Here is a 12263-nt window from a genome sequence, read left to right on the forward strand (position 1 = left end):
ACGGTTGGCTTTATTTGGTCGCCCTCGTGACCAAACCACACCAACCATGGGTAAATCCAGCATTACCTATACCCAGACGTGGATTATTGGTTAAATACAACACAATGTCAGAGGAGACTGGCATGTACTCTGCTTCTGGAATTGTACTTCAGTGCCTGCATGCTGCGTAAGAGCAATCAACAAAATCAATAGGCTGTGGACAATAAGTTACTTTTTTATACTTGGGATATGCTGTCTTGTATACATTTTCTTTGTTTACTTTTAATATGTTACTTTTTACTACATTTATATGCTTCTTTCACATATTGGGGTCGATTTTTTATATTAATGTGTATTGATACTTATAGTAACAAACTCTGAATAAAAAGTATGTTATATCGTTATGCACACTGGCTTATGCAGAGACAAATAGTGGATATTAACGAACAAGTCACTATTTTACACTCTCAGAACAATGACTACAGTTTCCCAATTAGATATATGTATATTACACTTGCTTTAAAGCAAAAGGAGTTAGCTAGCCTAACAGGTATATACTTCAAATGCATTTGACGTTCTAGTTTTCCATCAGTCACTTCCTTCTGATTCACCCATGCTCTACCTATACCCATACCCTCTTGAATGTTTCTGTTGATTCCTTCTCTATCACAACTTCTGGCAGTCCATTCCATGAGTTCACAAACCTGACTGTGATGAAGTACTTTTAATGATTCACAGAAGAGTTGGTCTCTGCAAATCAGATAACTGCAGCCTTCTCACGCCTACAATTCTTATTCAGGGAAACCCCTTCACATCTCCTAGACAACATACTGAGCAATCTTTTCATGTCCCAATGTCTCTGCTCATCTCTCATAAAAAGGGTTCCAGCTCCTTCCCTGCATCAAACATATTATTCTGAGGCTGTGATAGTGTTAGAGTTGGGGTTTAATTGCTTAGGGCTGATCAAGTACAAATATTTACATCCTGAACTACACCTCTTTATCAGGTGTGGTATAGTGACCCCTATCAGTGACGTAGGATACATGGGCTGAAGTGCTAGAAAACTAGTCTGACAGGAGGATTCCACACACTTGTCTGGAGTGGAGGAGGCCACAATCTTTTTATATAAAAGTAAGAGGAAGAGAGAGAGAGACATAACTGCAGATACACGTTGGCCTCTCTGTTAGACAGATGCAGTACTGTGACACATAAGCTGAGGCCCACAAAGAGTGAAACTAAATATCAGAGATATTTGCCTTGCTAGTAGAGACAGGGAAAATATTGGATAGAAACAAACTGGGCCTTAATAGAGGGGAAACCGACTAAAGTCTTTTGTCTCAGAATGTGTATCCAGAAGAAGGCTGTAAACTGCAAGCCATTATGGCATTTTGGGTAACCATTTTTGAGTTAATGCAGCAAATACACAAATTGTACTAATTTTGTTTTCAATTTTAAATTAAGCAATTCACTCTAAACAGAGTTTTCGGAATTCAGTAGTCACACTATGGTCTAAATATAAACTGCACTATTTCTTTAGTCCATATCATCACTGCTTGCAAGTGCAGACCCACTTATTTTCTCACCTACAGAAAGACAGAACTGAGTATGTACTCTTTAATCAAACTCTGGTTTCTACAAGTACTTCAAATGTGAAGGGATGAAAATGCTTCTGAACTACCAGGAGTTTAATAAAAGGTGACATTCTTAATTGAATGTTAAAAAGAGTGAGGGGCTCCTCTTTAGCCACAACCAAAGGCAAATAGACACAGAACCTAGAAACAGTACACAGCAACTCTGAGAAGGAAGAGCAGCTACTTGTTAAACCAAGTTTAAATATCTGCATGGCATGTCAGGCACAGGCAAAATTCTAACTGCAATTAAGTGATTTTTGTAAAGTGATATTAAACTGCTGAAAAGCTGCTTACCAAAAAGAAGTCTGTAATGAAATGTTGAAAGGCCGATTATTAGAAAAAAACAATGAGCATGTCAAATTATACTGAACTCCCAAACTGAAAAAAGTAGCTTACTGTACTTTAAATGCAAAACGGAAATCCATGAACTATAAAAGCACTGTTGCATCACATTATTTCTGATTTGAGAAAAGTTGTAAAAATTCCCCAGATAAATGCAAAATGTGAGAATGTAATAAGCTTAAAAAGTGAAGCACTATCTGATATAGAGTGTTGGAAAAACTTTGTGGCAATAGAAAGTCTATTTATTGCTTGGAAATTCTGAGAAAATAGGTCAGACAACTGTAGTGCGTGTACAATGGGATATAACTGAGAAGTGTTCTAATATTTTTTCCGGTTAACAAGTCAGGCAGTTCTAAAATGTGTCCACTTGAATAGGCTGACTACCCTACATCTGTTTAACTACAGTCAAAGTAATTTGTAAACCACTACTGAAGCTTATGATATGTTGTTTCTGAAATAATACAAAAGTAGCTGCCAGGAAGTAATATCTCTGCATTGTGCTGTTGCTCAGTGACTAGAAACAAAGTTCTGTATCAACTGATTAAAATAAATATTGGGAAAACGAACCCAAGCCAGTGGAAGCCTTTTGTAGTAAAAGAAAGGCTGGTTGTCAGAAAGAAGGAAACAGCAAGTGGAGCTTCTGCACTGAAAAAGAACTGAATGGTTGACTGATTTATAATGGGTAGAGTGGAATCGTAACATATTCTCAAAGTGAAACTCAGAAGGATGGTGCAACAATGAAAAAGAAAACTGCTTAAAAAACAGCCATTTATTTTATGTGCTGGTTGCCCTGTAAAAGCAAATGAAAATTGCTGTCTGATATTACTTTCTAAAGAGAACTTAAGCGCTTCTGAAATATACTGCTCTAGCAGAAACTTATAAAACAACCAGGGCTTCCTAAATTTAAGAATAAAAATCTGTGTGTGAGGAAAGCACAGACAAACAATGGAGCTTTAAACAACAGCAACATTTTTCCAGGTACACCAATGGTAGTGTGTACTTCTAAACAGCACTGAATTGCATGTCTGAAAAAAGTGAAATTTATGGTGAAGTGCATGAGACACTAAAGCAAAAATCAGACTTCCCAATTAGTGGATTGTTAATATTAAAGATCTGCTATACCTATAATATTTTCCCAGTGCCCATATGGAGGCTTGCTCCAATCATGAACCTTCATGGCAGTTAAAAGGTAGCCTAGAAAAGAAGTCTCATTGCTGTTGTTATACTAAAAGGCTTGCAAACAAAAGGCTGCAAGTGATAAAACTGCTTCACCATTTTGTAAACTAAAGTTACTGGAAGATGCTTTTATGTAACTGGGGAAAAGTGTGTTCACTGCTGTGAAAAATTTGCTGTGTGATAAAACTATTTACTAAAACACTGCTGCATTTTGTGAAACTGATCTAATGTGTTTTTTTCTTAATTAAAACTATCTACGGGGAACAGAAGATTCATTACTGTGAAAAGGTGGTAATTCTAAAAGCAAAACCCTTTGACCAAATTTGGGGGGGGGGGGGGTGTCATCACTGAGTACAGCAAGAAAAAGTGCTGCTTTTAAAAAGTTAAACCCTCTGACAGGAAAAAGGATCTTCCTCTCTATATCAGACAAGAAAGAGGTATTGATTTTGAAAATAAATTCTCTGAAAATGAAAAAGGGGTTCTGTGCTATATAGTACAAACAATTAAATCATGTTCAAACCTGGTAATCTGGTTGCAAGTTGTTTGTATTGCAAAAGACGGGGAAAAAAATCAATATTTGTGCTGTTATCGTAGAAGTAAAGCAAAGCTCTGCTAAAGTACAGTAGTGAGACTTAACCAATGAGAGTAGGCTAGCCTATTAATTCTAATGCAAAGGAATATGAGAGCTTTGTAGCGGGGGGAGGGGGTTATCTGACAGGCAGAAGCAAATGGACAATGTAGTTCACTGTTGCAACAAAATCAAAGTAAAATGTTATTTGGAAATAATGACTGACTGCAAGAGAGAAGCAATACAAAATGATGAAGGACAAAATTTCAGTGTCAAATTAGAGTGTGCTGTTAAACAAGAACTTATAGAAAAAGAGAATGAAGCTTGTTATAGGGAATATACTGGTGCAAAGAAATCACTAGGAGCTAAAAAAGGATAAATAAGACACTCTATCTGGCTTTGGAAAACACAGTTAGACAATTAAATGTGTAAACATATTAAGGAAGTCAGACAGCAATGTCTTCAAGCAGAAATAGCTCATAACTCTGGTGGATCAGATGCTTTCTAGGCATGAAAATAAAATGACAGAGAGTCTGACTTTGAACAACAAAGGTAAGCTTTAAAGTGCTAAGTCAGGAGACATCACAAATTAAAAAGAAAAATAAAGCGACAAGATAATGGAAATTTAAAGATAAAAGAAAAAGTCTCAAACCCAAACTGATATTGTGTACTTACAAAGCGGAAACAAAAAAGTATGACAGGAGCTACATCAGATAAACACTTCTCTCCTTGACAAAAAATTGAAATATCATGCTGAGATTGAGTTAATAAAAGTACAACTTAAGTGGAAGAAAAGTTGAAAATTGAATACATACTCGTATAACAATGCAGTAGTGTAACCTATACAACAAAATAAATCTATAAACCATAAATGAAAGTAAACAGCTGCCACTGATCATTGGGAAGTTCAAAGAGACTGTGCATAGAAACAATGGAGAAATACCACTGACTTCAACTGCACTTCATCCACACATCCCCACACTGGAACAAAAAATGTAAAAAAGAAAAGTCACGTAAACATGTTAACAGGAAGAGAAGTGAATGTTAAGTGGCAAAATGTATAACTAGTATGCTCTGCTAATCTGATACAAGGACATGAAAAATCTTGTAAATGAAACACAGCTAATGGCATAAAGCAGCAAGAGTTTCAAACAGACTGAGGTCATAGAAGATAGCTAAACTTATAACCCACTAAGTAAAATGACCTTTAATCCCTATGTGTCTACTGTAGTGAGAAAAACATTATACACTGTACAATTTATAAGTAAACGCATTGCATCCACGTCCCAAGGAGATCATTGTTCCACTGTACTCAACTCTCATCAGTCCAATCTTAAGAATACAGTACACCCTTTGGTATGTATCTGACCAGGCACTTGCAATGAGATGACAGACCACAGAGGTTCCAAAAAAAAAAAAAAAATACAGGGAGCAAACAACACATACTACGTGGACCATCTCAAACCCCATCCCTGTACTCAGTTTCCTACAGACTACTGTGTGGCAATCTATGCTTAGCCTAGAAAGCATCCTCTGATCCCCAACCGACGGATCTGTTGCACATCGGTAAAACAAATAACATCAGAAATACTTGCTCTGAGGACCTAAAACCTCATCTATGACATAAACAGGACATGTTGGAGGGACAGGTATGCTCCTCAAAGATTACCCTTTCTCTGGAACAGGCTTCCCATCCACGTGAAGCAAAACTCATTCCTAACCCTAGTCAAATGTAACTTGAACCAATGGATGGGAAATTGCAAAGGAACCCCTGGTATAGCACCTATGTCCCTAACGGACAGGGGCAGCCAGTGAACACTCAATGTGTACAAGCCTATATCATAACAGTAAAATTCCTTGGGTAACTGGTACATGTCAGCAATATTTTGATAAATTTGGGCCAAGCTTGGTTAGGCTTAAAATGGCTCTTAGGCCAACAGCCTAGTAACCACCTGTGAACCTAAGTGAAAAAATTGGAAACAAGAATGATAGTCCTTAAGTCAAACATAGAGAACTTAAAAATATATGGTTAATCACAAATGCGTAAACTGGAGAGAGGAAAATCGAATCTGCTGTCAAAACAAGCCACTCTAAATAAAAATGTACATGATAACTATATACCATCTACCTACGAATAACAAGATCACAGCTGCCTTGAGTAAGGCTCTGGGTGCAGCCTATAGTATATACTGTGTACATGAAGAAATACAAAATGTATTAAATAACAGAGTGAATCACCTTGAACTGACATGTGCTTAAATTTAACTCAAGAATTATAAAACATGACAGGAAGCTGTAAAACACGATAAAGAAACTTAAGTTCAGAAAAAGGAATTCACTAAGTCAATGTTTGTCCCAGTACCACAAGGAAAGCAAGCTGGCTTAGAGGTAACAAATGAATTGATGAACCAAGAAAGAAAGCTCATGTGGTATACTGACCACTAGCAAGTGCTGTGGGGTATGTGGGACTGCAGTGTTGAGATGGGTCTATATCACTTAGTTGTCAAAACTTCGACTATCGAACCCAAAAGTTAAAAAACTGAAAACTCCGAACACTCAGAACAGCGATTTTTTTCCCAGGGGAAAAAATCACTGTTCTGGTATAAAACGTGGAAACACACGAACACTACAATACTGTTTCTAATGTGGGGGGCTTTGCCCCCCAAACCCCCCTACTTAAATATACCAACTCCAAGATCACACCACAGTGGAGGATATAGCAAAGCCACGGAAATGGCCCACCAAATTTTTCCCTGGGAAAGAATTCGATGTTCCGCAGCTTCGTTGTTTTTAGACTTCGAACTTCCCAGTTCGAAGTTTCGGCGTTCGGACTTATGATATACACCCATTGAGACAATATTTGCCTGAAATAGAGGAGACCACATCCCTTTCCCATAAAGGGAAGGTCAGGAAAAACAAAAAAGGAAAAGGAATATCTGCCTCTCTAGCAGGCAGAAGGAATACTGTGCAAAAACACATACAGGTTGAAGCCTAAAGGTAATGAAACTAAACATCAGAATTTATGACCAGAAAGTAGACTGTGAACTATAAGCCATTATGTTATTTTGAGAGACCTTTTTTGAATTTAATATGGTCAACACAGAAATTATACTCAAGTCTTACTGTATAGTTCCACACAAATGTCAAGTTTTTCCTTTCCAAAAAGTGATTTCCCTTCCCTATAACCCAACACGAAACATGTCACATACAGAAAAAAGTATAATTTAATAATTATTCCATTAGTTTTATGTCTGAACTTATTTATGTTTGCATTTCTTTCCTGCATTTATCTCATCATATGTTACACCATGAAGGTTACTAAGAGTGACACAATAATAAAGTTAGGTCACTTATTCCAACTACAGAGCCAGTAAGAAAACTGTGGCTCTTAATGTCATTTAAATGTGCCTGATCAGTCACAGACTGCCAGCATCACACCTCAAACAAATAGAGTAGCCTGGAGTCTGAAGAAAAGCAAGGATTTCAAGCTTACTTTTTAGATGCAAATGAACAAGAAAACACAACTCATGCAATTTTTTTTATTATTACAAATTAGTTGTCTCTCCCTTTAATCAAACTGAGTGTCATAGAGAAAGAAAATATTTTCATTTTACTCTGATATTCTGTCGATACCTAATCTTGCATTTTCTCTGCATTGTATTTTTTGTAAAAGAGCATGTTTCTTCTGCTGTTTTACAGCATTTTCACATTGCAAACACAGTTTGCTGAGACAAGTCATTGAGCTGGGAAAGGAAGATTAACATCAAATATTTATTCTAGCTACAGTATTAAAAACTGAATGCAACACAAACCAACTCAGCCCAAGTAACACCTATTAATCACAAAGATTAGATTTCTCATGGGAATACTGAACTACAGTTGTTTCTTTGAAAAGAACAATTATCACAACTACATTTTCAAGCCCGTCATTTAAACATTCCTTAAAATGCTATATTAGAGATGTCCAGAAAGGAAATTAAAGGAAACAAAATAATGAAGAATACAGACTGATGTGACAGCCAAAAGAAGGCAGTCACAGTACTGTTGTAAACTGAGGAGACAGAGAACTAGAGTAAATAGTCCACTAATAAAAATCAAAGGAAGCAAAGTAATGAAAAAAGGATTGATTAGACAGTCACATTACTGTTGTAAGCTGATGAGAGAGAGAGAGAGAAAGAACCACAGAAACCAATCCTATTATCATAAGGATTTCTTTCTGTCCCTCTAAAATGACATCAGGGAAGCAAAGGCATTGACTGTAAAACAAAATCAGCTACCCATGACAGTCATATTTCAGGATATTTTGGGTATAACAAATTAGAAAATTGTAACAGCCATTTGCTTCGATACAGACATGCTAGTTTTGGGGTGTGATTCTCCTTTAAATTTTAAACTGTGTAATTCACTGTTAAATAAAGCATACTGGAATATAAAGTTGTCTCTCTGGTGGTTGCTAAACACTACATAGGATATATCTCTTGAATATAAACACACACTTATACATTCGTACAATCACATATACAAGCAATTTTCTGCAACTACATAGTAAAGTTAATTCTTACTTTAAGCAGTGAAAGCTAAAATGAACATGAAATATTAATCCTACTAAACTTCAAAAGTTAAAGGAAAGAAAAGTAATGCATTAAAATAACATGTAATAGCAGCTCTCACTACAAGCAAGGCATACAAGGGGGTGGTGCAACAGTGATTGTAAAGAAGTATTCAAAGAGAGCAACTTGCCTTACACTGATAACACTAGCATGTATGACACAACATGCAAGTCTAACTAGACCTTATAAAAAGAATCGATTTTATGTATTTTTCTTCTGCTCTCATATACCACAAGTGCATGAGTAGTTTAACAAAAAAGATTTTCCTATGATAGCATATGCATAAGAATTAAAGCCCACAGATGGCATGCACCTCCTACTGTATCCCACTGTTTGTAATACTCACAGTTTTATGGAATGTCTAACTTTGTTTTTTTTTTGTTTGTTTTTTTAGCAAAAATGGGTGAACTTTTAATGACTATTAAGCTGATATGACTATTAAACTATTTGTCACTATTAATACAGCTTCTATGCATAAAATTCAACTTCTCAAACACTTAAAGAATTTTGTGGCAACCTAAAGATCAACACTGAAATTCCAAATGTTTTCTTGTCCCCTACGATCTTGGCCAGTGGCTCCTCTACCTTCACTCAGTTGCCCCATTCTTTGCAACAGAACTGCAGCCAGGTATTCCCACACTAAGCAACAGCCCTACAGTCCATTCATTCCTGCTCAGGAATGCCAAATGGCCCTCTATTGGCCAGTAAGCACTGGAAGGCAGAAAGAGGATCAACTTTCTACCCTTAGAATCATCTCCCTAGTTTCTCCTCCAAAGCTGTAATCACCATCTCCCAAGGGGAAGTGTGCCTGTGCATGCCAATTCCCCTAAGCTACATGATGTGAATGCAATGTGGCATCACTGGCTCAGTGGGCTCAGAACTCCATTAGATAAACACCTAGTACTTCTGCTAGATGCCATCCGTATGGAGAGCCACAGCCGCCCAGGATGGGAAGCTGGCAACAGGCACACACACTCAAAGCCACCCCACCCAGTTCTGATAGGTACCATCTAAACACAAATTTTCTGACTCTGAAAATAGTACCTAGCAGTAAAACAAAAGTAAGTGAGACAAGTACAGCTCTAACATATGCTTGCAAATAATAATCTACCTTTATTTATGACAATATATTTTTTCATAACCTCAAGATTTGTATATATGTTACACAAATCATGTCAATACAATGTGAAAGGTACACAAACTCTTAAACGAGCTTGAAAAGTATGTCTATAGCAATACCCTTCACTTGCCCTTTAGTTTTTCCATCTATATTAATAAAGCAAGGATTATGACAGTAAAGAAAGACAAAATGGTTAATACTGTCTACCCACTTCCTACTGGAAAAGTAGATACTACTTACTTTCAAGTAAAGAACCATTAAGCTATCTGACAAAGAAAAAAGGTCTTATTACTAAGATATACAGAAAGCCAGTAGATAGGAACACACTAGTATATCTTCAGTTTCTAGCCAAAACATGTATATGAGAATATTCCTTCCATTCAGTTCTTGAGATGCAAATACATTTGCAGTAATGCTTTGTGAAGAATGAAATATTAATTTTCTGGATGCATATTACCAGGACAATTTACTACAGAAATAAAAAGTAAAACTGAATGCCAAATGTGAGATGACCTAGCTTATTTAAGCACAATGCAAAGCACAGATTAAATATGTAGTTACTCAAGTATAGCATGACATAAAAGTAGATTAAATGCATGATTACTGTAATTTCTAAATAAACTTTTCCTGAAAATAAATTGCATTACATATTCAGCAGTAACATACCCTATAATAATCAGTATGCAAACTTATTTAATATTAGTGATGATGCAGTTTAACAGCACCATCATCCATGCCAATTCAACATGCTGTTAAGTTCTAGCAAAGACTCACTCTGTTGATGACATATATTACACCATTAATCAGAAGTTACTGCAAGCCGTATTTAATCAATTTCAAAATGCAAAAAAAAGATAAACAGAAATTGCTGGCTCACACCATAAAATTCAATTTTAGATGAATCATTTTTAAGTTAGGATGCTTACTCCTCAGCAGTGGTGCCCTTGCACTACATCAAGCATTCGTCACAACCTCAGCCACGTGCAGCCAGCCCATTCTCCAACCATAGCTCTCAACCTTTTATTGCAAGAAATCTGGATAAAGCCTAAAACAATGGGGGTAGGTGGGCAAGGGCCAAAAAATAGGGACATATTTTAAATATTGCTCTTATGAACTTAGAAAGTTGTTAGAATACAAGATTTCTGATAGCATCCATTTTCTGATGGATATGAAGTCTGAAACTTAAATGCAGGCTATTATTTAGTGAGGTATGTCTCCAACATCTGCTGACATTTCAACTGCTTCTCCAGTAAGCTTGGCGCAATCAGGTTAGCCCTGGAAGCCCCACAAGAGCAGGAGTGTCCTCCAAGAAATTTGGCATCTTGACCATTGGTGTGTAGCTGGTGCTACTCGAGAAATACTTGTGGGCTAAGGGAGAGAGACAGCACCAACAGAAAGTTGAAACCACACCATCCAGCAATATGGGACATGTCCAGGGTTCCCATTTCCAAATAACAGAAAGGACACGATGACTCAGTCACAAGCAAGCTGACAATTCTCCCACCCACAACCACCGACAGGCACTGCTTTTAAGGGTGGCAAAGCCCAGTCCTACACCCCTTTGTTGCAGTTTTATGTTTCAACTTGGATTTCTCTCTGTAGAAAATAAATGGAAATATTTTGTCTTAAAAGTTACTCATTAAAAGAACTCAAGCCACGGTGAACTGAAGCTTTAGGTCAGGCTCAGCTTGCCCTTTAGGTTTAATTCAGAACCAAAGTACAGTGGAAAGTAATTATCTTTCCTGTCGACTGCCTAAAACGCGTAGTTTCTGTACTGTTACAAGCAACGCGATTACTTGTACCAAGCAGGAGAACACTGTGAAAGCTGGATCACGCTGTTTAAAGTTTCCTGCTCATGTCGCTAGTTGGATAATAAGAAGGTCCTGAGGGGAAAAACAAAGACATTAAGGGCACCTTTGGGCAATTGAGAGAGGTCGGTGTTTTAGGGTTAGAGTTTTACAAACAAATTTTAAGTTTTAGGCTTACAGGAACTTAGTTAATTAGATCATGTTTCCTAGGGGAACCATAACACTGACATACACCATATTACCATAAGGTGGTGTAACCCTGCAAGGAATTAACGGTAGCGATTTGGCGCGAGACTTGTCAAAAACCAGCAGGTTAGTCTCGCTTTTGCTAAAAAAATGCCTTGCCTTAGCCTACCATTATGACTAAACAATATGCAATATCTTAAAAAAAACACCGTTACTTACATGCGTTTCAAAATAAAATGCAAGGCCGTCACTAATCTACATACCATCAGTGGAGATACTGTACTGACGTCCAGTGTATTTTAAAAGGGGAAACACGGCTATTTGTATGATTACAGAACAATACGCTAGATGCTGGCTGTATACTAATTACTAAGCTACCATGTCTATAAGTGGGACGATGGTGTACACATTACACAACTTAGGTTTCAAAACATCTGCACAAACTGCCCAGAAATTCTAGCTCTGCTTTTATGGTACTGTACCATCCCTAGGCAAACTCTAGGTGGCACATCGATCGCTATGAGAAATTAATATTTATAAGGCCGCGGTGGTCCAGCGGTTAGCATTGTCGCTTCACAGCAAGATGTTCTCTTGTTCGATTCTCGGCTGGAGCGCTTTCTGTGTGGAGTCTACATGTCCTCCCAGCGGTTGAGTGACGGCAAAGACATGCAAGTAGGTGAGTGCGTGATGGATGTGCCTTCCTTCAAGATTGGGCTTCGGGCTGGCAACTCGGCACTGTAAAATCCACCGTCAATTATGAGCGGACAGGAGTTCCGCGGTGGCGTCCCCTAACTGGGAAAAGCCCCGAAAGACATTACATAGACATCAAAATAAATTTGGGGA

At 37.4% G+C, this 12263-nt stretch overlaps 1 protein-coding gene across 3 annotated transcripts in view; it reads right to left on the minus strand.

The window, feature by feature from the left end:
• ADAT1 (adenosine deaminase tRNA specific 1) overlaps window positions 1-12045 on the minus strand; it is a 615073-nt gene extending 603028 nt beyond the window's left edge. The window contains exon 1 of one of the 3 annotated variants that reach the window (XM_044081771.1): window positions 11684-12045. The gene's annotated coding sequence lies outside the window, so the exon portion shown is untranslated. Of the gene's footprint in view, window positions 1-10352; window positions 11478-11683 lie in introns of those variants that run through there. The other 2 variants (XM_044081770.1, XM_044081772.1) reach the window with 2 other exon arrangements.
• Window positions 12046-12263: the final 218 nt, after the last annotated feature.

The sequence above is a fragment of the Protopterus annectens genome, chromosome 8.part1 (genome assembly GCF_019279795.1).
Source record: "Protopterus annectens isolate FY-2018-M chromosome 8.part1, PAN1.0, whole genome shotgun sequence".
NCBI lineage: Eukaryota > Metazoa > Chordata > Ceratodontiformes > Protopteridae > Protopterus > Protopterus annectens.